Source organism: Phyllostomus discolor, chromosome 4, assembly GCF_004126475.2.
Source record: "Phyllostomus discolor isolate MPI-MPIP mPhyDis1 chromosome 4, mPhyDis1.pri.v3, whole genome shotgun sequence".
In the NCBI taxonomy this organism is placed as follows: domain Eukaryota; kingdom Metazoa; phylum Chordata; class Mammalia; order Chiroptera; family Phyllostomidae; genus Phyllostomus; species Phyllostomus discolor.
The window spans coordinates 112,680,281-112,707,851 of NC_040906.2; the positions used below are offsets into that span (position 1 = coordinate 112,680,281).

Genomic DNA, 27,571 nt, shown 5'->3' on the forward strand with positions numbered 1-27,571 from the left:
CCTCCCTACCACTCTGACTTCAGGCACAGGTCTTTCTAAGGTGCATGGGACTGGGCACACACTACTTGGGTAGTGAAAATTTGTCTGGAGTAGGACACACATTGGACATGACCACCGGTATTACCCTTCTCTTTCCCACACTCCGGTGATGTCCAGGGCTCCTTACTCTTTGAGGCATCCAGGGGAAACCATGGATCTATTCCATCTGCTCTGGCCTTGAAGCTCCTCCTTGTATTTATTTAGCTTCTTCTCTCTTTGCTGCATCTCCTCACGTGGCAGGGGCACATGAGTAGCTTTCCTCTCAGTACTTGCAGTAATAGCTTTTGTTTGACTCCCTCCCTCACTGCTTAGGTTTGTGCATGTGTGTGTGTGTGTGTGTGTGTGTGTGTGTGTGTGTTTCAAAATCCTGTCTTTTCTTTAAGACAGAAGCAGAACTGGATTGTGGAAAACAAAGCCAAGGGCTTGGGGTCCTGATTGCCGCCATCTGCTACAATTGCAGAGAGAGGAGGAATAAGGAGAGGGTGCTAAAAGTTAGGTAGGAAGGATGAAGAAGATTCTAAATTTGCAAAAGCTCTCAGATTGGCATTTGTCAGTGGTAGAAAGTGTTCACTGGCACACACTCCAGGGCTCCAGGACCTGGTTAACTGTTTGTGGTGCACGTGGCTGGGTAGAAAGATTCTCCTCTCTGCCCGAGCCCAAGAGGCTGCCTTTCACATGACTGGGCTCACTAATGAGCTGTGGGTTGCCTCGAGCAGTGATTTGCTCTCCGGATATAATGAATACAAAGAGTGAGCAGGCTGAAAGCCCCCCTGGATGGGCTTCCTCTTGTTACACACAGCTAGTCTTTGAACTTGTAATTATGAGTCACAGGGCTCCCAGTCTGGTGCAAAAGTGACTCATTTTAAGCAAATTATCAGTTTTTGCCCTGTAACCAAATGCTGTGATCAGCCATTCGTTTAAAAAAAAAGGAACAGTTTTATTAAAAGAGCGGGATGTGTAGAAGAATAAACTGCACTATGCTTTCCAGACGTATGGACCAAAGTCAAATTCAGGCCCAGTGTGAGCCAAGCAACAAAATAAATAGTAAAAATGGCACAGAAAGCAAACGATCAGGAAAATTCATTTCAGAACAGATGCAAAACCAACTTTTGCAGCCAATAGCATAAAATTTCAATAATGCTATGATTCCTGGACATTCTCTGCTGCCCTCATTCCAACTCACTTGGACCTACTGGAATTGAGGTCAAAGAAGAAATATATTTTGGGGGGTTGATTTAACCCACAACATAGTTTAAGAGTCAGTGATGATAGATGCAGTTGAGTTGCCCAAAGGTGGTTACTTTGACAGATGGACTGGTAGACACAGTAATCAGAGTAAATAAATGTAATCTGGTGACGAGTCTGTGGTGGAGGGAAAATTCCAGAGCCTTCTGCTATGGAGCCTTCTCCTGAGGACACCTGCTATGTTAACAGTCTTTGGCTGAGGAAACACTTGAAATGATCATTATCCCTTTGTCAGTTGCCAGAGTAGTAATGGACCTGAAAAGACAAAGACAATTTTTTCTCTGATGCCTTAGGAATGATTAACACTCCCCAGGACCACAATAAAGGGAAGTGGGCCCAGAGTGAACTGGTCCAAGTATGTGTTTTTTTGAAGAATGGTTTGAAATTTCTAATTAATCCCTTTAAATAGCCACCTACTCATCTATACCATGATAGTACATTCCATAAGCTACATGGGGAACTTGGATCTGGGTTAAATTGTCTGACTTACAAATTTTAGACGCTTCCCAAATTACTTTCAATTTAAGCTTGCCTTTCTTGTTTCTTAATTACATGATTTCTTGCCCCTTCCACAGAAACCATAGTTGCTAAATGGCTATTTTCATATGTTCCCAATTCCCCCAACTTAAATAAATTAATCACTCAATATATTTTGGAATATCCATCTTCTATGCTTTCTGCTAATCATTATAATTGATAAAGAATCAGTAAAAGCCATGAAAAGTAAAGGCAGAACATAATGGTTAGCAATCATCTCCTAATTGACAATTCCAGTACACCTTTTCAATTTTCATACCTCTAGGCCTCTCTCCAGTATTTGAATGCTCCTTAATTATTAAAATTTTCTTCCCTGGTATCTCCAAAGAGTGTCCCCCTTATTCTCCCTTGAGGTCTCTGACTGTTCGGCGTAATCCTCTTTCACTGGCTGCCGTCCTGCCTGCCCATCTCAGTGGCATAACTGACAGTGACATGAGTGGGGATGGAAAGGAAGTGTTAAGTTCATTAGACATTTCTAGTAAAACGTGATGACTAACTAGCTGTGTGAATATATATTAGAGCTCTTAAGTTGCAAGTAACAGAAACCTGAAGTTTAATCTGACTTTAAAAATGGATTATGTTAGTAAAGGTAATTGAAAAATGCAAAGACAACACTGGCTTCAGGCATGCTTTGATACAAAGACTCAAAAAAAGGAGAAAAGATTGACCTGAGGGAAGTCACTGAAAATAAAGCTATAGCAATAGCCTCTACATTAGTAGAAATATTTTCTACATCAGACATCTACTGATGTAGAAAACATGAAAGACTGAAATAGGAAAGAGATTAATAAGGTCCAACAGATGTCTAATAGGAGTTTATAAAGAATAAAGAGAATGGTAGAGAGTTGAGAATATGGTTCTACATTTTCTAGAAATAATAAATATGTAAATCCTGGTATTCAGGAAGCACAATAAATCCTTGGCAGAAAAGTAAGTTAACCACCCCCCCCCCTTATTTCCTAGACATAATATTGATAGTGGGAGCACCAAAGACATGGGATCTTAAAAATAGCCAGGGGTTTTAAAAGGCATATTGCTGCTAAGAAATAACAATTAGATTGACAGCATATTTCCCAATGATAACAATGGATACAAATAGTCAGCAGTATCATTAAAGAATTGAGAGAAAATATGTATTAAGTTTCTATAATCAGCTAAATTGCCATCCAAGTGTGGGGGGACAAAAATGCTTACTCTCCATTCTACCCAGGTAGAAAGTTCAAACTCTAGCCTCAATTTTAAGCAAATTTTCACCAGCATCCAAACACACTGTGTCCTCTCCTGAACTCTGGGCTTTTGCAGTACTGCCTCCTTGGCAAGGAGTGCCCCTCTCCACATGCAGTTTCCAACTAATTCTTCTATTTTACCTCAGGAAGAAGATTGCTGAATCCAAAATAAAAATATAGGTAAATAAATAAATAGGAAAATTGAAATGAGAAGTGCTTTATATAACAATATTAACACTATTTATTAACTTGGAGAAAAGAAAGAATAAAAATAGATCTTATATTTTGGACAACAATAATGTTTAAGATGAAGAGAACTTTTAATTAAAATGTTCTAAGGCACTTGTGTTGTTTAGGAAGGCGGTAGAACTATTAACTAGTTCTAGATTTCATAAAGTAAAAGTTGCTTGATAAAAGGTAAGAATAATAGATATAACACATAAAATGTCCAAGCCAATATAAAAAACTGGAACAAAAAACCTCTCAATAAATCTACTAGAAGTAGGAAAGAAAAAAAGAAACAAAGACAAACTACAGTGAATAGAAAATATACATTAAACAGAAACAATAAATTCCAAGATACTAATAATCACAATATATGGAAATAGATCAAATTCACCAGCGCAACAATAAACATTGTCAGATTGGATTTAAAAAATCTAAGTATATTCCATTTATGAGAGACACATGTACAATACAAGGACTTGGAAAGGTTGAAAGTAATAGGATTGAAAAAAGATACTCAAAGCAAATGCTAACCAAAAAAAAAAAAAAAACAAAAACAAAAACTAGTGTAGCAAGAAAATTCCAGTAGCAAATTATTATCAGGCAAAATATATTTTAAGCAAAGTACATTGTTGGGGCTAATAGGCTCACCATATATTGATAAAAAGAAGAAATAACAAAGAAGTCATAATTCATAAATTAGAAACACTAAAGTATAGCATCAAAACACATAAAAACAAAGTAAACAAAATACAAGAAAAAACGGCCAAACTATTACCATAATGAAACATTTTAACATTTCATCATAATAATTGAAATATCAATGAGATAAAATGAGTAAAAACATTGACAACTTAAGATAACTGTCAATAAGCTTAACACAAAGAACACACAAAAATCCTATACCCCCAGAAGAGTAAAATATATATTCTTTTAAAACATACATAGAATATTGACAGGTCTCAACAAGTATGTAGAGTTAGTCACAGATATCATTGATAACAGTGCAATATAATTAGAGATCAACAAAAAGTTGTCCTTAAAAACTTTGTATGTTTGAACATGTATAGAACATCTCAAAATTACTCATGGGTGAAAGGAAGACTGAAAAGAAAAGTAGATGCTATTTATAACAAGGTTAATATTTTCATATCAAAAGTGGACTACAGCTAAATCTGTAATTACTGGAAATTTAACAGTTTAAGGATTATATTAGAAAATATGGAAGAATGTGAGTTAATGAAATAAACATATATCTTGAGAAGGTAGAGAAACCACATTAGAATAAATCCCTTACAAGAAGGAAGGATATAATAGGAACGAATTTATTTATGTCATTCCCCTGCTTAGAGAAGTATCCCACTTACTCCCCACTCCACCCTTACAGAAGGTCCAAATTCTAGCCTCAATTCCAAGCAACCTTTTCTCCAGTATCCACATACACTATGCTGCTTCCTCCGTTTGGAATGCCCCTCCTCACATGGCAGGCTCCAACTCACTCTTCTAATTACATACAGTTCAAGTGCTGCCTCTTCTGGGAAACCTTTTATTTTTCCTCGGCAGAATTATTAATTTATTCTTACATCATTCACATCCATTTCAATATACAATGAACTTTTATCATGTGAAAGGGAGCATATATTCATGAATAAAATTGCTAAACTGGGTTGTCAAAGAAAAGTTTTTAGAAGAGGTTACCCTTAAGCTAGAATTTACGTGAAGCCAAGCTAGGTATTGTTTGAGGCTCAACTTAATGGCAATAGGAGTAACCTCAACGGCAAATTATGGTTAAGATTTATTGAGTACTGATAGTCACTTCCGGCAAGATGGAGGAATAGGTGGATGCACCGTACCTCCTCGCACAACCAAGATTAGAAAACCAATAATTTACAACAATAATTTACTATCAGAATAACACCCAGATCCGGCAGAGGATTTATCTGAATGGAAGTCGGGCAGCCAAGAAGTTGAAGTAGACGCGTTCATCCGGACTGGTAGGAGAAGAGGAGCCGGGCAGGCACGGGGCTGGCTCGGGTCAGCGGCGCGCGGAGGTTGGGGGAAGGTTTGGCGCGAAATCGGCGCAAAAGCCATCAGGCGCGCCAGAAGGCAGCGGTGATCCCTGAGTACGCAAGCTGCAGCTGGCAGACCCAGAGGGGTAGCGATTGTGGACCAGGGCAGAGCTCGCAGCCCAGAAGCCCAGACAAGGGTCTGAGCCCAGGGGAACGGAACTACTGCCATTGTTTTCTCCCGCCCTGCCCCGCCCCCACTTATAACGTCACAATCTAGCGACTGGGGTGCCCAGCACCGGTGAAGGCTCCGCCCCCCACCGTAACAAGAGCAACCAGACCGGAAAAAAAAGGAGAGACAAGGGGGAAAAAAACCCATGTTTTCAACAGAGCACATCAGTCCCCCAGGACTCATCCTTTTGAGCGACCAAGAATTAGCCAGTCTATCAGGTGCGCAGTTCAAAACACTGGTGATCAGAAAGCTCACGGAACTGGTTGATTTTGGAAGAAATTTAGATGAAAGAATGCAGATTACCATAAAACAGATGCAGGAAGACACGCGGAGGAGAGCCAATAGTGAAAGGAAGGAATATGAGTCTCAAAACAATACAGTGGACCAGAAGGAAGATAGAATCAACCAAGCAGGAAAGCATGATGAAATAAGAATTCAAAAAATTGAGGAAAAGATTAAGAGCATCCAAGACACCTTTAAACGTTCCAATATCCGAATTATAGGGGTACCAGAATCGGAAGGGGAAAAGCAACAGATTGAGCATGTATTTGAACAAATAATAAAGGAGAACCTCCCCAATCTGGCAAAGGGAACAGTCTTCCAAGAAATCCAAGAAGCTCAGAGAGCCCCAAAGAAGTTGGACCCAAGAAGAAACACACCAAGGCACATCATAATTACATTAGCCAAGGTAAAAACGAAGAAGAGAATCCTAGAAGCAGCAAGAGGTAAGGAGACAGTCACCTACAAAGGAGTTCCCATCAGACTGTCAGCTGATTTCTCCAAAGAGACCTTACAGGCAAGAAGGGGCTGGAAAGAAATATTCCAAGTCATGAAAGACAAGGACCTACATCCCAGATTGCTCTATCCAGCAAAGCTCTCATTTAGAATGGAAGGGCAGATAAAGTGCTTCTCAGATAAGGTCAAGTTAAAGGAGTTCATCATCACCAAGCCCTTATTTTATGAAATGCTAAAGGGACTTATCTAAGAAAAGAAGATAAAGAAAAGACATGTATAGTAAAAGGACAGCAAACTCACAAATATTAACGACCACACCTAAAGCAAAACCAAAAGAAACTAAGTAAACAATTAGAACAGGAACAGAACCACAGAAATGGAGGGCACGTGGAGGGTTAGCAGCAGTGGGGTGGGAGGAGGAGAGAGGGAGAAAAGGTATAGAGAATAAGTAGCATAGAATGTAGGTTGAAAATAGATAGGGGGAGGGCAAGAATAGTACGGGAAATGTAGAAACTAAAGAACTCATAAGTATGACACATGGACATGAACTAAAGGGGGAAATGTGGGTGGGAGGGGGGTACCGGGTGGAGGGGAGAGAAGGGGGGAAATGGGACAAATGTAATAGCATAATCAATAAAATATATTAAAAAAAAAGATTTATTGAGTACTGCTTTGTAGGTGAGAGGAGAAAAAGTTCCTCATAAGCCGACTGCACAGGAAATATGAGTGAGGCTAAACCTGTCGACGGGCTAACTTCTAAAAATCTTCCCCAATCCTCTTCACCTTTGCTTTCCTTTGCTCACCTTTCTATAGACAAAGACTGTTCAATAAAAATACAATGTAAGTCACTGTATGTCACAGTCATACAATGTAAATATAATTTTAAGTTTTCTAGTAGACCCACTAAAAATGTAAAAAGAAAAGGTGAAATTGATTTTAATATTTTATTTAACTCAGTATAACCAAAATACTGTAACTTCTATATGGAATCAATATTTATAAAATCAAGATATTTTACATTTGCCTTTTATAATAAATCATTGAACCCCTTTGCATCTTACATACTTATAGCACACCTCCTTCTAGACACTGAATTGACATGACAAACATGATCTTTATGTTTCATAAAATTTACAGTTTTTCCAAACATTCTTAAAGGCTTTCCAATAACCAGAGTGTGTGTTAAAAAGTCTTATCCTTAATATTTGCATCCAAATTGACAAAACTGGGCAATTAAGCCCTGGGTGGCATGGCTCAGTGGGTTGAGTGTTGGAATGAGAAGCAAAGGGTCACTGGTTCAATTCCCAGTCAGGGCACATGCCTGGGTTTCAGGCCAGGTCCCCAGCAGGGGAAACTTGAGAGGCAATTACACATTAATGTTTCTCTCCCTCTTTCTCCCTCTCTTCCCCTCTCTAAAAAGAAATAAAATGTTTAAAAAAAACCCCTAGTCAATTAAATATTTATGTGTAATAATCGAAAGCATGCATGTAGCTGTTCACATGTGTACTACAATATCATAATTCTTGTGCCATGCAATGATTAAAATGAAACAGTCTTACCAAAGCAATAAAGTGTATCTAATGGAAAAATATTTTTACTGCTTCTATGGTTATATTTAAATTAAATTAATTAAAATTACATAAAATTGGAAATCCAGAGCCTCAGTCACACTAACCACATTTCAAGTACTCAATAGTCACATGTAGCTAGTGGCTATCACATTGTACAGTGCAGCTCTAGAGGCTAGCAAAGCCACATATCCATGTTCCCAGCATTCCTTGTATCTTAGGGTGTCTGTATGATACATTTTGGCCAAAGAAATGTATAACAGAGTTTAGAGGAATCTTCTCAAAAGTCTTTTGCTTTCCTGATAAAGAAACAAACACACACAAGAAAGGAACTCCTCCTTTTTCTTGCTTTGAAATGTGAATGTTACGTGATACTTGGAGTTAGAACAGTCATCCTGTCACCATGAGGCAACTCACATAAGGATGAAAAAGCAATACACTATGAATGATGAAGCAATAACCTGAGATCCTTATGACAATCACTGAGCTGATGAACTAACTCTGAGATTGCCTACCTTTGAACTACAATGTTTGTTCTTATAATTTAAGTTATTAATTGACATATAATTCTTGCAGCTGAAAACATTCCCAATTGATACAATGAGGATGACACATTGGGAAAAGAGACAAATAGGCAGCCTGAGTAGGGTAGAAGTATAGGTTGAAAAATAAGTTTTCAAAGATGGGGTAGTCAGAAAATAGAAGATCTACTAGATATCTCAATAGAGAAGCCCAGAGTAATACAGCTGTCCCTGTCTTATGAACCGTATCACATTCTGTCCTTTCTATAATAATTTGTATCTGTCATTTTTTGTTACTAGATTATAAGGGCACTTTTACAGAGAAAGTGTTCAGTAAATATTCATTAAGCTAAATAATTAGATTTAGAGCTGGAGGCATCAAGACTGGCTCTTCAGCCTAGGTCAAATGTTTAACATTACAGAAAATCCAGTAAACTAAAGTCCTCAGTGAGAAAATCTATTAAGGGTTCCTGTATTATGTCAACCAGACAGTCTTTGGCCTAACTTTTAATACCATAAACACCTAAAACAAAAAGGACCGTATTGAATTGAATTTTGCCGAACCCTCTCTACTTTCCACTTAATTACTAGGTAGCACCTTTACCCTTCTTCTGACATTTGGCTTCTATTTTAATCTCTTTGAACATATAACACCTAACCTCATGGTATCCTTTCTCTTATTCCTCTGAACCAAGCTTCCTATTTTCTCTCCTTTTTCTCATGCCTACAGTATGAGAACAGGCCTCTGACTTACAGCTAAAATACTTGGCAAACAGCTTCCAGCCTCATCAACCCTAACCTACAGTACAATCAAATTCCTCTGATACTGTTTTTAAAGTCACATTCAATATTATTTCAGATTTTAAAATGATATATTCTTGCCCTGGCCAGTGTGGCTTGGTTGGTTGAAGTGTTGTCCCATACACCAAAATGTTGGGGGTTTGATTCCTAGTCAGGACACTTGCTTAGGTTGTGGGTTTAATTCCTAGTCTGTCAGGGTGTGAATGAGAGGCAGCCAATCGATGTTTCTCTTTTGTACTATTCTCTCTCTTCCTTCCTTCTTCTCTTTCTAAAATCAGTACACATACTTAAACAAATATATTCTTTGTAGAATATTTGGAACAAATTTTAAAGAAAAAATAAACTCTAATCTGACTACCAAGAGATAATAACTGTATTTTAGTGTATTTTCTAGACTTTCAATGCATGTTTAGATCTACATACCATGATTGAAATTGTATTATAAACAAACTTGCATTAATCTTTTTCACTTCTCATCACATCATGAAACATTTCCTGTGTAATTAAAAATTCTTCAAAAGTATTTTAAAAACAACTTCATGAATCCCATCAGATGGCCATTTAACTTACTTAGCCATATTTTTATTTCATCACTTCTCTTTTTCTGATTCCCCACAGTGGATGCCAATTGTCTTTTGTGTTAAATACAAATTCCAACTCCTGGGCCCTGTTAGGTGCTGCTGTTCCACAGCTGCTTCTGGTATTTCACATGTAGCCCAATGGATTGGTTCATTCCTTCCCATGTAAAACTTGCCTCTCTCCCACTGAGCCAACATTCATTTCCTTCCTCTTACATCTCTGTCAAACCACTGGGCTCCTTAAAATTTACCTTGGTTGTCATCCCAATAGTCTTCCACTGTCCCTTTCTTTGTATTTCATATATCACAGTTTATCTGGTGTGCATGTTTATGACTTCAACAGTTTGTAAGCTGGTCATATTTAGGTTTCTACCATGTGTGTAGAGTCTGACAGAGTGGCAGGGGCCTGCAGTTGGCCAGAAGAAGGAAGAGTGAAGCTAGTGGGCTGCAGGCCACTTCTGGAACCTCCATTGCGCTTTATGAGGTATGGTTATCTTGGGAAGGCAGAGGGTATGAGGTAGGACTGCTCTTGTTCTCAGGAATGAACAGCAGGGAGTAGTTCATGTTGGCCAGCTTTGATTAACAAGATAGACTATCAGGCATTTGGATACCACCTGCATTTCCAGGCTAACTGAAAACATTTATTTTGGTTGCTGAGTATCTAGAGGATGAGGGAACCTCTGTATATATGGGAGGCTTACATTCCTTTTGGAAAAAATGATCTCAATGAAATCCAATATTTGCTTTCGATTAGCTGGTGTGTTAAGTATAAACTTGTGCACTAACTCAGTGAAGCATTCCTCCTTTTGCATCTAATGTTCCTTTATCTCACACAGCTATTCTTTTATAATTGAAAATTGTAAGCACTTGGTTAAAAGCAGAGTCTGGAATACAGAACAGCCACTAGTCTCCTCCTCAGCCCAGTCAGGCCATCACTTAGCAGCTTGCTTTGACCCAGGTTGGATGCCGATGGGCTGAGGGGCTCAGCCAGACCTGGTGGGCTGTTTACAGCACCAATCACTGGAGCTGGGCTTGGGCTCACAAGTCTGGTCTTCTGCTTGAGGGAGATGTTACAGCTTCTTGATTTCATCACAGTGGTACACTTAGGATGGATTAAAGGCCTCTCAAAAACTGCTTTTCTAAATCGATCATTTTACTCTTGTTAGACAACAAACTTTGGTCCTGACTGCATGACTGTCCAAGTTTATGGCAAAAGAAAGCCATGTGAAAACCAGGTTCTGTGCTTGTTAAGACACTTGAGCAAAAATTTGGATGGCAATTAGCAACTTTACGATGTATTTGTGAACTCTAACTGGTCAGGATTGCTTTCTTAGTAGCTCACTTTTCTAAATATTTCTAGTATCACCAGATGGTGGTGTAGTTCTCATTTTCCAGAACAGGCCATGGACTGGCCTTGCTTCTTCTCTAGGTGGGCAGGGATGTCATGCCCTAGGTATGCAGGCGCCCTGGAGGAGTCAGCTGTGTTCTATGGGTGCCAGCATAATAGGCCATGAAGTCATCAAGGGAGGACAAGGAGGAAGGTCAGATGTTACCACAGGGTGAGACACAGACACAGCTTTGGTAAATGAAGAATTTTGCACAAGTATTCTTGTCTGCAAAAATCAAAACAATGATGTTATCATCAAGAGACAACAGTAGTAACTGAAGAAGTTGCCAAATGTGAAACCTCTAAATCATCTGTAACTCCTTCCCAATCACTGGTATTTTATTGGTCACAAAGACCTTTTGATTTTGTCTCATGTGGAGCTCTCCTACTCTCCTTTTCTTCATCCCCATCATCACTGCCTTCCTTGGTTCAAACCCTCATCATGTCATGCCTAAACACATGCACCTTATACCTTCTTAACGTGTCTCTCTGACTCAATTGCAAGTCTCTCTTTATGCTTGTCAGGAGTAGCTTTCTAAAATAAATCTGATTGTTTTTCTCTGAGGCTTAAACACTTTGAGTTTCCCTCGTGTTTACGTTCACAGTATCCTTTCCAAACTTTATGAGTTTAACAATGGGGTCCCAACCTAACTCTTTTCTTCTGCTGTTCCCCACCATACAGTGCATCTTGTGTTGTAATGTCACTCAAACACCCAAAGTCCTCTAAGCAATTCATACATATTGTGCATTTGCATGCTTCTGTTTTCTCTGACCACACTAGTATCCATTCCTCAAATGTTCTTCTCTATCACCTCTGTAGGACAAATTTATTTCAAGAGGCAGCTGAGATGTTGCTGCCCCTGAAGCCTCCTTAATTCCTCTAGGAAGAATGTCACTCCCTCTTGTCTGTGGCACAGCCCTCCCCACATGCCTTTCTCATACCCTGCTACATTACATGGGAAGGGCTCCTTTACTTTGATCTCTGACTTCTGATTTCTGACTTCTCTGTGAGCTCCTGACCTCAGGACTTTGTACTCCAGGACTAGCACAGACCCTCATATATGCATGGTGCTCATTCACGTTTGCTGAATACATAAATATGCTGGTAGAGGAAGTTTTTCTAATAAACTGTTTGGTGTGACAATTAGATCAGCCTGCCACCCTCCCTGTCTTCCTTCCAAAAAATCCCTGGGTATCCAAACTCTTCTGGATCTTCCGGAAGAACATAGAGCAAGGGTCCCTAAGCTAAAAATCAAAGATAAAGGAGTTGGTATTTCCAAAATGGTGGTGTGAGGAGCTCGAGGGCCCTCTCACCAGCAAAACAACCATAGCTAGTGAATTTTTTTTAAAATTAAAATCTCTGGAAATTACCCTATGGGCACAGAGAAAATGAGAAAATATTTATTCAAAAAATTCTGCCAAATCTTTGTAAGAATAGTTAGAGTTTTCAGCATTTGAGCCAGGACTCATTCACACCTCATCTCCCAACAAATTAGTGATAGTAGCTATACTTTGGTTGAATGCAGATTAGAATACAAGGCTCCCTTTTCCCATAGCTTTCAGTCAGGGGTTATGGTGTCTTCCTAGGCATGGTAGGCTGCTGGCATTTCTTAGGATCCCCAGCTCTGTGTTGCAAATGAGAGATCGGGGCTCCCTTGCTCCACTCAATCTCTACTTTTAAAGCAGAGGCTCTACCCCAAGTGTTGCAGCCCAAGCCTAACTGTCTTTATCCTAATTGCCTTTGCTCCAGTGTGCTCATAAAGTGATGGCTCCATGCTGGGAGAGGCCAGGAAAAAAAGGGAAAAGGTTACTGCTCCTGGCTAGAACCTTGCTCATTAAGCTAGAGCATCACTTCAAGAAGACCATGGTCCCCATCCTCAGTTCCAGAGCACCTCAGAGGTTTGGCTCAGACAAGGAAGGCATAACAAAGAGAGCTTCATAGTTTTCCTCCAGGGAATAGACTTTATTTTGAACAGAAACCATGGAGAAGTTCACATCTAAGGGTGCTACTGAAGCAATGGAGATTTGGGTAGAAAGCAATTCTGAGGAGACTGGTAGCTCCATGAAGGCAACAACTAAACTAGCTTAAGTTTAATAAGCCAGTTAGAAGTTTAACAAAGAGACAGCTAATAAGAGCCTTCCTGAGGTTTGAACAGTCTCGAAGACTGGCCTCAAAGAGGACACCTGCAATAGGGCTGAATTTAACTGCACCAAACTACGGAGCACTTTATGCTCAGCAATGTTACAAACAATAGAGCAGTCAGCTGTCAATAAGTGGAGGCTAACAGCTAGATGTGATGCTAACAGAGGCAGAAAGCTTAACAGAGAGATCAGGAAAACAGTGAAAGAAAGGCCTGCTAAAACCACTGTCATTCCAGGGTAACTGCCCATAGCCAGGATTGTGCCTTCTGGAGAGTATCATCAGAGGCTGCACACTGCAGGGAAATAGACTTCTCTGAGATAGTCCAGCCAAGTTAATAACCAAATAAACAAACAAATAACAACAGACCCTGGGGGTGGGTGACAGGGATCAGTCTCCACAGTTGCTGCAATATGTTACCTACATGTCCAATTTTAAACAAAGAATTACACGAAATGCAATAAACATGGAAGTGTGATCCATACACAGAAAAAAAGTAAATAGAAACTGCCTATTAGAAGGTATAAATGTCAGCTTAGGAAACAAAGATTTCAAACCAGCTATTATAAATATGTTCAGAGAGCCAAAGGAATCCATGCTTTAAGTATTAAAGGAAGGGAAAGCACAAGGACCAAAACAAAAAGATTCACTAGAGGATCTCAACAGCCAATCTGAACTGACAGAAGAAAGAATTAGTAGATCATTAGAGACTATCAGTCTGAAGAACATAGAGAAATAAGGATGAAGAATAAAATGAGGACTTCTGGTAAAGATGGTGTCATACACAGACATGGCTTGCCTCTTTGCACAACCACATCAAAATTACAACTAAAATATAGAACAACCATCACTTGGAACTGACAGAAATCAGGTTGAATGGAAGTCTGACAACTATGGAATTAAAGAAACCACATCCATCCAGACTGGTAGGATGGGTGTGGATGTGGAACAGGCTCTTCCCTCAATCATACATGGTTGTGATTAGGAAGTGATATCTCTGGAGCAAGGAGTCCCAGACCCACACCAGGCCCACAGCCAGGGATTCCAGTGCCAGGAAGATAAGTCCTCACAACTTCTGGCTGCAAAAACCAGCAAGGATTGCATTGGTGAAAAAAACTTCTGGAGCTCCAAGCAGTTCCTCTTAAAGAACCCACACATGGACTCATCTACTCAGAATCTCTCCCTCTGAGCTCCAGCACCAGGTAGGAGCTTGAGAGGCACTTAGTGGCATACAGGGAGGAACTGAAGTGTCTGGTATCAAGGCAACCAGAGGCCAATGTTCCTTTTCTAAACCTTCCTCCCACAGACCCAGCAAGTGGTGCCTCCCACAGACCCAGCAAGGCTGGTGCCATATCTGAGACTCCATCAACCTGACTAACACTGTTTGACCTGTCTTGGAATTCCCAAAAACTCCACCCCCCCCAACTTATAGGCTCACCTAAGCTGCTTTTCCATATGAATGGTTGGTCTTGGCTAGTACTTCACAATTTCCTGAATGCTATCAAATAAGCAACAGCTGGCCTCAGTAAGCCCCACGCCTAGTACTAGCAGCAGCCAGCCTAGACTCACAGCTTAGCTTTGCCTGGGAATTTCTAAGCTCAGCACAAATAGCAGCCATCTCAGATTGCTTAATAGCTTAGTCAAGGTGGTCCTGGAAAAAACACAGGTGGGGGCTGACCTTGGCCTGCTTCACATGGGAAACCCCAGGGCAGGAACACCCAATGGAGAGCTACATACCACGTGGGAGCAACACCACCATGTACCTGCACAGCTGATCCTCCATGGAGGAAGGAGGTTGATGGTAAGTGGTCACAGCCAATCCTTGCAGCTGACTGGCCTGGATAATTTCCTCCCATTGATCTACCAACAGCAACCAAGGCTCAACTACAAGAGGAGGGTGTACTCAGCCCACACAAAGGGCACACCTTGAATACCCAGCTAGGGTAATAACAGAGGCTGTGCCACTGGACCCTAAGGGACACGTACTACATTAGGCCACACTACCAAGACAGAGTCGAAGCAGCTCTACCTAATACATGGAAAAAACACAGGGAGGTTGCCAAAATGAGGAGACAAAGAAACATGGTCTGAATGAAAGAACAGATCGAAACTCCAGAAAAGACCTAAGTAAAATGGAGGTAAGCAACCTATCAGATGCAGAGTTCAAAACACTGGTTATAAGGATGCTCAAGGAACTTAGAAAGGACCTCAGCAGCATAAAAAAGATCCAGTCAGACACAAAGGATAACAAAATGAAATAAAAAACAATTTACAGGGAAAAAACAGCAGAGTGGATGAAGACAAGAATCAAATCAATCATATGGAACATAAGGAAGCAAAAAACAACCAATCAGAACAACAAGAAGAAAAAAGAGTCCCCCCAAATGAGGATAGTATAAACAGCCTCTGGGACAACTTTAAGAGGTCCAACATTTGCATCATAGGGATGCCAGAAGGAGAAGAGAAAGAGCAAGAAAGTGGAAATCTATCTGAAAAAATAATGAAAGAAAACTTCCTCATTTGGTGAAGTAAATAGACATGCAAGTCCAGGAAGCACAGAGAGTCCCAAACAAGATGGATGCCAAGAGGCCCACTGCAAGAAACATCATAATTAAAATGCCAAAAGTTAAAAATAAAGAGAGGATCTTAAAAAACAGCAAGAGAAAGGAAGTTAGTTACCTACAGGGGATTTCCCATAAGACTGTCAGCTGACTTCTCAAAAGAAACTTTGCAGGCTAGAAGGAATTTGCAAGAAATATTCAAAGTCATGAAACTCAGGGACTTACAGCCAAGATTGGTCTACCCAGCAAAGATATCATTTAGAATCAAAGGGCAGATAAAGAGCTTCCTAGACAGGAAAAACCTAAAGGAGTTCATCATCACCAAATTATTATTATATGAAATGTTAAAGGGATTTATTTAAGAAAAAGAAGCGGATCAAAACTATGAATAATAAAATGTTAAAAAAACACAAATCTATCAACAATTGAATCTAAATAACAAATGAAGCAAACAAAAAGAACAGTGACAGAAACATGGGTACAGAGAGTGTTTTGATGGTGCCAGGTAAGAGGGGATGTGAGGCAATGGGTGAAAAGGTGAGGGGATTAAGAAGCACAAATAGGTAGTTACAGAATAGCCACAGGGATGTAAAGTACAATATAGGAAATGGGGTAGTCAAAGAATTTGTATGCATGACCCATGGACATGAGCAATGATGGGGGGAACTGCCTGAGGGAGGCAGGGGCGCTGGGTGGAAGGGAGTCAAAGGAGGAAAAATCAGGACAACTGTAATAGCATAATCAATAAAATATAATTAAAAAGAGAAAAAAATGAATAGAGTGCCAGAGAAATGTGGATACCATTAACCACACCAACTTACAAGGACTGGAAGTACTAGATAAGAGAAGAGAGAGAGAAGAGCATTAAAAATGTTTAAGGAAATAATTCCTTAAACTCACCAAATTTGATGAAAAACATTAAAACATTAACCTAGACATCCAAAAAGTGAGAACCACACCCAGCTACATCATAATCAAAATGAAAGCTGAAGACAGAAAACATTGAAACCCGGAAGAGAAGAATGACTTGTCATGTACAAGGGAATCCCAGTTAGATTAAAAGCTGACTTCTCCTCAGAAATTGTGGAGTCCGGAAGGCAGTGGGATTATATAGTCAGTCCTGAAAGAAAAAAACAGCTATCAATAAAGAACTTATATCCAGCAAAACAATTTTTCAAAAATTAAGGTAAAATAAAGACATCCTGAAACAAAAGTGGAGAGAATTCATTGCTAGATCTACCTTACAAGAAATACTGAAGAAATTTCTTTAGGCCAAACACAAGTGACTCCAGATATTCAAATCCATATGAGAAAACAAAGACTACCAGTAAATGCAATGATGAAGGTAATTATAGACATTATATCATATATTTTTTCTTTGAACTGATTTTGAAGGCATTTGTATAAAACAATGTGTATATAATTGTATTGTGTGGCTTCCAACATGTGGAAATTTAATATAGTTTACAATAACACCACAAAGAAGGTGGGTGGGGGCAAAGCTATATTGAAGTAAGGAAATTAAAAACTTATACCAGATAGTAACTTGAATTCAAGGAATAAGTGAAGAGAACCAGAAATGATAAATCATAAATATAATAAACTCTATAAAGGCACTGTTCCTTGCCTTTCGTCTCTCAGTTCCTTTAATAGATAAAATTATATAAAGGAGTAATTATAACAGTGTCTTGTTGGGTTTGTAACATATAAAGATGTAATATGTATATCAATAATAGTACAAAAGGAAAGATAAATAGAACTATATAGAATTAACATTTTTACATCTCACTGGGATTAATTAATCTATATCTGAAGTAGATTCTGATGAAGTTAAAATGCATATTTTAAGCCCAAATAACCAATAAGAAAATGACTCACAAATAAATAGTAAAAAACATTCATTAAAGAGTACTGACTGATGTGGCTCAGTTGGTTGGGCATCATTCCACAAAGTGAAAGGTCAGTGGTTTGATTTCTGGCCAGGGCACATGCCTGGTTGCAAGTTCGACCTCTCACTGGGGTGCATAGGATAGACAACCAATTGATATTCTCTCCCTCCTTTTCTCCCTACCTTCTCCTCTCTCTATAAAATGAGTGAATGAATGAATGAATGAATAATCATTAAATGAATTGAAATGCTAGACTACAAAATATTCACTTTATTCAAAATAAAGCAGTTAAAGAAGAAGAGAGGAAGGAAAAACACATGATACTTAGTAAACAAAAAGTAACATGGCAGATATAAATTCAACTAAAGCAATAATAACATTAAATGTGAGTGGATTAATGAATCTAAACAAAAAGCAGATGTTATCAAATGGGATAAAAAGAACAAGAACTGAGTATAGCTATTGGGGGCACACTTTATATTCAAAGGTTGAATATAGAGGTTTATATACAAACAGGTTGAACGTAAAAGGATATAAAAGTTACATTATGTGAACAGAAACCATAAGAAAGCTAAAGGGGATGTTAGATTGCTTGAATTGCAGAGGCAAAATGGTGGAGGAGTGAATGGAAGCCACACTAACCTTCTCTCAAGACCCATCTGGAATTACAACTAAATTGTGGAGAAAGCACTGAGAATAAACAGCTGAACAATATCAAGACAGAAGCCTTATGACCTTGGACAGACAGAAGAATCAGCTTCAGCAGTAACTGCCTGGTAAGGAGTGCAGTGAAGACTCCAGAGGGCTGACTGGGCTCCCACAGGTGGCAGCACTGGAGGGATAATTAAGTGGCTGGTTGGCTCACCCTGAGAAGTGTGGGGTCTAAACCCTTAGCTGCCCCCCCCAGACTAGAGCTTCAGAGCCCCAAAAGTACACAAATAACAACCAGTGGCAAAAAGTGGCAGGGTTGCTCTCTGCCAGAGAGAGATGGTTGGAGATGCAAAGACCTGTTTAAAGGGTCAACACAAAAATTTTCATTTGTAGCCACTTACCCAGGGCTCCAGCAAAGGTGGGGGCACAGTGGGCTGGAGATGCCTGAGAAGAGACTGAGGATGGAAGCTTTGGGGAGAATGATGAGAGTAGTCTCAGGGATCCTGGTGCTGAGTCATCAACCTATGGCAGCAACCATCTTGCTCAGGTAGACTATTCCCCTCTGAGTAGCAGCCTGAAGGGAAACAATAGCTCCAACCCCCAGGAGTGATTCTGCCCTGCCCTATGGGGCTTAAACCTGCCCTATGGGGTGCAGAGTGACTAGATTAACAACAGAAGGAGACAGCCACAGACAGTACATCCCTGGCAGTCCTTGAGCAGCTAGCCTAAGGTCACATGGGGTCAACATCTGACATCACCAGAGGCAGATCTAGAAAGGAAAAACAGTGGTAAATACTAGAGGCTACCAAGAAGAAATCCACTGTGGTCTCCTCCATGATTTGCAGTATTTTCTTCCTGCAGAGCTTTTAAACACTCATTTCTTTTCCATCAAACTTGTGCATATATGTTACTAGATTTTATATTATAGTTTGTTTCTCTTCTTTCTTATAATAGTCTTAATCTCTTTACACCCTTATTACTACTGGTTCATTTGCTGTTGATAGTAGGATTGTGGGAAGGGGGAAAGATATTTTTGTGGATGTGGGTTTTTCCCTGGGCTTTGTGGTTTTGTCATGGCAGGATCTGCACAAAAGAACACAAGATGTGGTGGGCCAAGGGACCCTCAGTCAACCAACTGGAGGGAAGGACCCATGGAATAATGACCTAACAACAATCAAAACCCAGTTACATCCAGAGAGCCAACATAAATGGCATAAAGGAATCCCAAGAGCATCAAGTTCAGGAGATCAAGAACACTGCATGACAGAATCTCACAAGTATCCTACCTTAGAAGTTCACACCACAAACTCAGGGAATCAAAACAGATCAACTTAAGAAACACAGGCAAACAAGAAGAGTCTCACAAATAATAGGAAGACGAAGAAACAACCCTCAATTGAAAGGGAAGGAAAAATCCTCAGAAAGAGTGCCAAATGAAATATAGGTAAGTCAGCTATCAGATACTGAGTTCAAAACAATGGTTATAAGGAAGCTCAATAAGCTCAGTGAGAATTACCAAAAGCTACAGGGAAGCTACAAGGAACTTACTGTGAATTACAACCACATGAAAAAGGACTTAGAAACAGTCAACAAGAGCCAAGAGGAAATAAAGAATACAATTTCTGAACTGAAGAGCACAGTAGAAGGAATCAAAATCAACCTAGATGAAGCAGAGGATCAGATCAGTGAGCTAGAGGACAAGGTAGAAAAAAACTCCCAGAAAGAGCAATAAAAGGAAAAAAAGACTTAGAAAGAACAAAGAGGTATTAAGGGAACTGCAGGACAACATGAAACAGAATAATATCCATATAATAGGGATACCAGAAGGAGAAAGGAGGAACAAGGGATAGAAAACCTGTTTGAAAAAGTAATGATGAAAAACATCCCTAATTTGATGAGAGAAAAAGTTGCACAAATCCAAGAAGTAGAGAGGGTCCCAAACAAGAGGAATCCACAGAGGCCCACTCCAAGATACATTAAAATGTCAAAATTCCAAGACAAAGAGAGAGTCTTAAAGGCAGGAAAGGGAGAAACAGGAAGTAACATACAAGGGAGCCCTAATAAGGCTAGCAGCTGACTTCTCAATTAAAATGCTCCATGCCAGAAGGGAATGGCAAGTAATATTCTAATTAATGAAAAGCAAAGGCCTGCAACTGAGACTACTATACCCAGCAAGGCTCTCAATTAAAATGGAAGGCAAAGTAAGGAGTTTCCCAAAGAAAAGAAGGCTCAAAGAATACACCTCCTCCAAACCCACACTACAAGATATGCTAAAGGGACTGCTTTAAGAAAAGGAAGGAAAAGAGTGGGAGAGATAGAGAGAAATACAGGTATGAAGGGAGTTAAATGGCAAGGAATAACAACCTTAAATGTAAATGGATTAAATGCTCCACTTAAAAGACATAGGGTAGCTGAATGGATAAGAAAACACGACTTGCACATTTGCTGCCTACAAGATACCCACCTTAGAACAAAAGACTTACACAGACTGAAAGTGAAGGGTTGGAAAAAAATATTCTAAGCAAATGGACAGGGAAAAAAGCCGAGGTAGCAATACTTATATCAAACAAAATAGACTTCAAAACAAAGTCCATAAAAAGACACAAAGAAGGAAAGTTCATAATACTCAAGGGAAGAAGCCATAAAGAAGACATAAACATTATAAACATATATGCACTCAACATAGGAGCACCCAAATATATAAGGAAAATCTTGGAGGACTTCAAGAAGATATAGACAGCAAAACACTTATACTAACCCCCCACTGTTAACAATGGATAGATCTTCCAACAAGATATCAATGAGGATATTGAGGCATTTTACAATGCCCTAGATTAAATGGAATTAACTGATATATATATATTTATTTTACATATGATGTATAACTGATATGTATGTAAAAGACCTATACTCAGAAAACTACACAACACCGAAGAAAGAAATTAAGGAAGACACAAATAAATGGAAGCAAATACCGTGTTCATGGATTGGAAGAATTAACATTATCAAAATGTCCATACTACCCAAAGCAATTTATAGATTCAATGCAATCCCTAGTAAAATACCAATGATATATTTCACAGATATAGAACAAACATTTCAAAAATTTATATGGAACCATAAATGATCCCAAATGGCCATAGTAATTTTGAAAAAGAAGAACAAAGTAGGAGGGATAACAGTACCTGACATCAAACTACATTACAAGGCCACAGTAATCAAAATAGTCTGGTACTGGCAATAAGAACAGGCACAGATATCAGTGGGACAGAATAGAGAGCCCAGAAATAAACCTGAGTCTCTATAGTCAATTAATATTCAACAAAGAGGGAAGAAGCATAAAATGGAGTAAAAATAGCCTCTTCCACAAATTGTGTTGGGAGATATGGACAGCTACATGCATTAAAAAAAAAAAAAGAAAAGAAACTAAACCACCAATGTACACCATACAAAAATAAATTCAAGATGTATAAAAGATGGAAATATAAGTTGTAATACCATAAGAGTCCTAGAAGAGAACTTAGGGAGGAAAATCTCAGATATTCTAAGCAGCAATATTTTCACTGATATGTCCCCTAGAGCAAGGGACATGAAGGAGAGAATAAACAAATGGGACTTCAAAATAAAATGCTGCACAGCTCAAGAAAATATCAGCAAAATGAAAAGGGGACCAACCATATGGGAAAATATATTTGCCAATGACACCTCAGACAAGAGTTTGATCTCCAAAATATATCAAGAACTCACATGACTCCACTCCAGGAAGACAAACAACCCAATTAAAAATGGGCAAAGGACCTGAACAGACACTTCTTTAAAGAGGACAGACGAAACAGAGACATCTGAAAGGATGTTCAGCATCACCAGCCATCAGAAAGATGCAAATTAAGACCACTGGTGAGAATGGCCATCATAAACAAATCAACAAACAACAAGTGTTGGTGAAGTTGTGGAGAAAAGGGCTGTTGGTGGTAATGCAGACTAGTGCAGCCATTGTGGAAAACAGTGTGGAATTTCCTCAAAAATTCAAAATGAAACTGACTTTTGACCCCGTGATTCCACTGTTGGGAATATACCCTAAGAACCCTGAAACACCAGTTCAAAAGAACCTATGCACCCCAATGTTCATAGCAGCACAATTTACAATAGCCAAGTGCTGGAAGCAACCTAAGAGCCCATCAGTAAATGAGTGGATCAAAAAACTACAGTACAGTGCCCAGAGGGGAGAGGGGAGGGAATTTCAGGGGAAAAGGGGAAGGGTTTGCAGGAACAAGTATAAAGCACATATGGACAAAAACTAGGGGGGGTGGAAATGGGAGGGAGGTGGGGAGGGATGGGTGGGTGGGCTGGGATGGGAGTAAAGGACAGAAAACTATACTTGAACATCGATTAAAATAAAATAAAAATAAAAATAAAAGTAAATAAAAAACCCCACAGTACATTTACACAATGGAATACTCTGCAGCAGAAAGAAAGAAGGAGCTCCTACTCTTTGCGACAGCATGGCTGGATCTGGAGAGCATTATGCTAAGTGAAATAAGCCAGGCAGTGAAAGAGAAATAACATATGGTCTCACCCATAAGTGGAACCTAATCAGCCAAACAAGCAAGCAAGCAAAATATAAGCAGAGACATATAAATTAAGAACAAACTGACAGTAACCAGAGGGGAGGTGGGATGGGATAATAGTGGGAAAAGGGAGAAGGGTCATCAAGGGACATGTATAAGGGACACATGGACAAAACCAAAGGAGGGTAGTATTAAGGGCAGGAGGCGGGGATGGCTGAGGTGTGTGGGAGTGGTGGGGGGAAAATGGAGACAATTGTACTAGAACAACAATAAAAAATAATAATAAAGAACAAGTAAAAATTAAAAAAGGAAGTGAAAGTGGCTATACTAATATGAGACAAAATAGACTTAACATTTAAAACAATAAATGTTAGTAGAGATAAAGGGGTTCATTTTATAATGATAGAAGGATTAATCCTTCAGGAAGCTATAACAATTACATGTACACAACTAAAAACAGAGCTCCAGGCAAGGTGAAACAAATTCTGACAGAACTGAAGAGAGAAACAGACAACTCAACAATAATATTTGAAGATTTTAATATGTCACATTCAAAAATGGATAGAACAAATAAGGAGAAGATGAACAAGGACACAGAAGACTTGAACTACACTATATATCAACTGGACCTAACAGACATCTATAGAATAATTATACTCTATCTAAACCAAAATACACATTCTTCTCAAGTGTAACATTCTTCAGGACAGACTATATTTTACACCATAAAATAAGCCTCCATAAATTCAAGGATTAAAATCATACCAAGTATGTTCCCTGAATAGACTGGTGGTAGAAAAAGCCAAGGGGAATTATAGAGCAGAGAGTAGGGAAGGGCCAGGAGCTGGGGTATCAAGGATAAGGGAGGGGCAGCTAAGGAGGCAGAGGAGGGAACTTTAGGGTGTGAGGTTCAAAATTCAGAGATCTAACAGCAATTTTATATAGAAAAAGGGCCAAGACAGTAACAGAAACTCGCACTCTGACAGGTGGCTGAGCTGTACAAGAGGTATGATGTCACTGAGTACCTCCCAAAGCCTGCCTGGCACTTCCTGCCAGTGATACAGGAGGGCACAGACTTCTCTAGAGGAGCATCTAGATTGGTCATAGCAGATCATCCAATAGTGTATCCTAGTCAACTTGTCCCCAGGTACTTCAGTCTGGAGTCCCCCAGATGACTGTCCTGGAGATGATCTAAAGATGACACCTGTGACACCCAGGGGTATGGTTAGGAGTGATCCCTTTGCATGCTCCCCAGGTCATGTGGAAGATATGCATTTACAGGGTCAGGTTTGGAAAGCAACAGCTTTGGGGGAAGGAAAAAGAAATAATATTTTGGGTTTTTTTCTTTACCTTTGTGGGTAATCATCTACTAACAGATGTTCCCACTATTCCCCTTAAGTGAAACATTTGGAGAGAAGTGTGAACTTCACCCATGAAGACCCTTCCCAGCAGGCACATGTACTTCCAAGGGAGTAACAGGCACTAACTACCTGTATTTCTTTATGTACTCTCCTTTTTCACACTGGCTCCTTCTAGATCATATTGCTTTAAGATGATCAGATTTTTCCTTTAATGGAACACCACAGAGCTCTTTTCCTCTTTGACCTTTTAATTCCTGTTGAATAATAAAACTTAACATCGAACTGTGATTTGATATTACAACACCAGGGATGCCAAAGGTAAGGCCTCGAGTTTGCCAGAAGTCTGCATTTCTTGGTCCAGAGAGATTTCAGGATGCAATCTGGAAGTGTTTTAAATGCCAAAAGAAATGTGACACTCTCTCTTCTGTTTTCATTTCCTTTTCTCCCATTTGTCTTTTCCCTTGGCATCTTTATGGTCTCCATGTTTCCTCCTTGAGACAGTCTGTCCAGCACACAGACCCACCTCTTGCTAGGGAAGGCTCTGCTGTGAACAGAGTAGCTGTGTTTGATGACCATCTATTTTTGCTTCCTCTTCGTGGACTCCCTGACCTTTCTTTCCATTATGCTTCTGTGGCCTACACCTAGACTCCTCAAGACTTTTTTGTCTGGTTGTGACATTGAGCTCTGTCTGTTCTCTGTGCCAGCTATGCACATGGATTTACTGTACTCTTACTGGGCAAGGACACTGGCCACATGGCCAGAGCTGGGAACTCCATGTCTTGGGTTCTCCTTACCACTGTATAGATCCTCAATTAATGAAGCCACATGTGTTCAGTAAATGCATACGTGTGATGGCTGCAGGCTATCCAGAGACTCTCAGGTGCCCTGACCCTGAATGCTATCAGGATATAGTAAGAGAGTAGGAAACATCCTCTCCCAACACATCTGAGACCCAGCTTAAGGCAGAATATGTCTAAATAATTCAAGTCCTTGTATTCCTCCCAGTGGAACTACTTTGACTCTAGGAAAGGGAGTTTTCCCTATATATTTACCTTGGTCTCAATAGAGCTACTTGCTGAACATCTAAATTGAGAGGATATACGTGTAGGCTTTCTGAGGAATGAACAAACATCAGGACATCATAGAGTGGAGTAATTACAACTACATGGACTTCTTCTTTCCCCATTTTTAAGTGAAGCCACTGATATTTCTGACACACACAGGAATTCCAACTGTATCCTGAAGCCAAGAAAACCTAGCACATGAAGCACTTAGACTTGATGTCTGAGAGCACTGTATGCTAATGCAAGTAGCGACAAATCCCTCCCTGGACCCAACACTTCCAATGCACTATTAACTTGCACCTTCTTCTCCTTCACAAGCAAACTCCTGGAAATGCTGTCAGTGTTCCCTGGCTCCCTTTCCTCAACTACTCTTCACACCTCATTCCACTGCAGTCTGGTTTCTATACTCAGCACCTCATTGAAATTGCTCCTCTGAGGTCACCCACCACTTCCTTATTGCCACACCCAACAGTCTCTCTCTCTCTTTCTCTTTTTAAATAGACTTTATTTTTAGAGCAGTTTTGGGCTTACAGAAAAACTGAGCAGAAGGTACTGAGATTTCCCATATGCTCCCTACCCCCACACATGCATAACCTTCTTCATTATCAACATCCCCCACCAAAGTGACACATTTATTACAATTGCTGGATCTACATTGACACATCATTATCACCCAAAGTCCATAATTTACATTAGGGTTCACTCTTGGTGTTGTACATTCTATGAGTTTGGACAAATGTATAATGATGTGTATCTACCATTATGGTATCCTGCAGAGTAATTTCACTACTGTAAAAAATCCTCTGGTCTTCTGCCTGATTTTTTTTTCCCTTCACACAACCCCTGGTAACCACTCAGCTTTTTACTGTTACTATAGTTTTGCCATTTCCAGAATGTTATATGGTTAGAATTATATAGTATATAACATTTTAAGACTGGCTTCTTTTAATTAATAATATGTGTTTAAAGTTATTTCGTGTATTTGCATGACTTAATAGTTCATTTCTTTTTAGCCCTGATTAATATTCCATTGTCTGGATGTACCACTGTTTATTTATCCATTCACTTTCTGAAGGACATCTTAGTTGCTTCAAAGTTTTGGAAATTATAAATAAAGCTGCTACAAACATCTCTATGCAGGTGTTTTGTACACATAGTTTGTTAAGTCTTTTGGCTAAAAATCAAGGTGTGTAATTGCTAGATCCTATGGTAAGAGTATGTTTAGTTTTGCAAGAAACTGTCAAACTGTTTTCTAAAGTCGCTGTTCCATTTTGCATTTCCACCAGCAATGAAAAAGAGTTTCTGTTGTTCCAAATCCTTCCCAGCATTCAGTGCTGTCAGTGTTCTGAAGTTTGGCCATTCAAGATGTGTAGTTATCTCACTTTTTTAACTTTTGTTTCCCTGATGACATGTGATATGACACATCTTTTTAGATATTTATTTGCCACCTGCATATATTCTTTGGTGAGATGTCTATTAAGGTCTTTAGCCCATTTTATTTTTAATTACAGTTGACACACAATATTATCTTAGTTTCAGGTGTACAACCCAGTGATAGTTATATAACTTACAAAGTGATCATCCCAATAAACCCAGTACCCATTTGACACATATATAGTTATTACAATATTACTGACTATATTCCCTATGCTGTACTTTACATCCTGATGACTATTCTGTATCTACCAATTTGTACTTCTTAGTCCCTTTATCTTTTTCACTTATCCCCCAATCCTCCTCCCATCTGGCAACAATCAAAATGCTCTTTGTATCTGTGAGTCTGTTTCTGTTTGGTTGTTTGCTTACTTTGTTTTTTTTTTTTTAGATTTAATTGTTAATAGATATCTATTCATTGCCATTGTGGTGTTCTTCTTCTCCTCCTTCTCCTTCTTCCTCTTCTTCTTCCTCCTCCTCCTCCCCTTCTCCTCCTCCTTATTCTTCTTCCTCCTCTTCCTCTTCTCCTCCTCCTTCCTCCTCTTCTTCCTCCTCCTCTTTTACCTCTTCCTTTCCTTCTCCTCCTTTGTCTTCTTCCTTTCTTCTTCTTCACCCCTTGACATTTCATGTAACACTGTTTTGGTTAGGATAAATTTCTTTAGCTTTTTCTCATCTGGGAAGCTCTTTTTATGTCTTTTGATTCTAAATGATAGCTTTGCTGGGTTAAAATAATCTTGCTTGTGGGTTCTTTCCTATTAACGCTTTGAATATTTTTTTTGCCAATCCCATCTGCCCTGCGAAGT

At 39.4% G+C, this 27,571-nt stretch overlaps 1 protein-coding gene and 1 long non-coding RNA gene across 4 annotated transcripts in view; both read right to left on the bottom strand.

Annotated features, from left to right (window-relative positions):
• KIF6 (kinesin family member 6) overlaps positions 1-27,571 on the bottom strand; it is a 413,362-nt gene that overhangs the window by 113,990 nt on the left and 271,801 nt on the right. The window lies entirely within an intron of this gene.
• Positions 9,389-27,512, bottom strand: LOC118500191. The gene is made up of 4 exons (XR_004902741.1): positions 27,382-27,512; positions 23,505-23,516; positions 10,496-10,498; positions 9,389-9,399 (listed from the first exon to the last, which is right to left on the bottom strand). It is a non-coding gene; the product is annotated as an uncharacterized LOC118500191 (long non-coding RNA).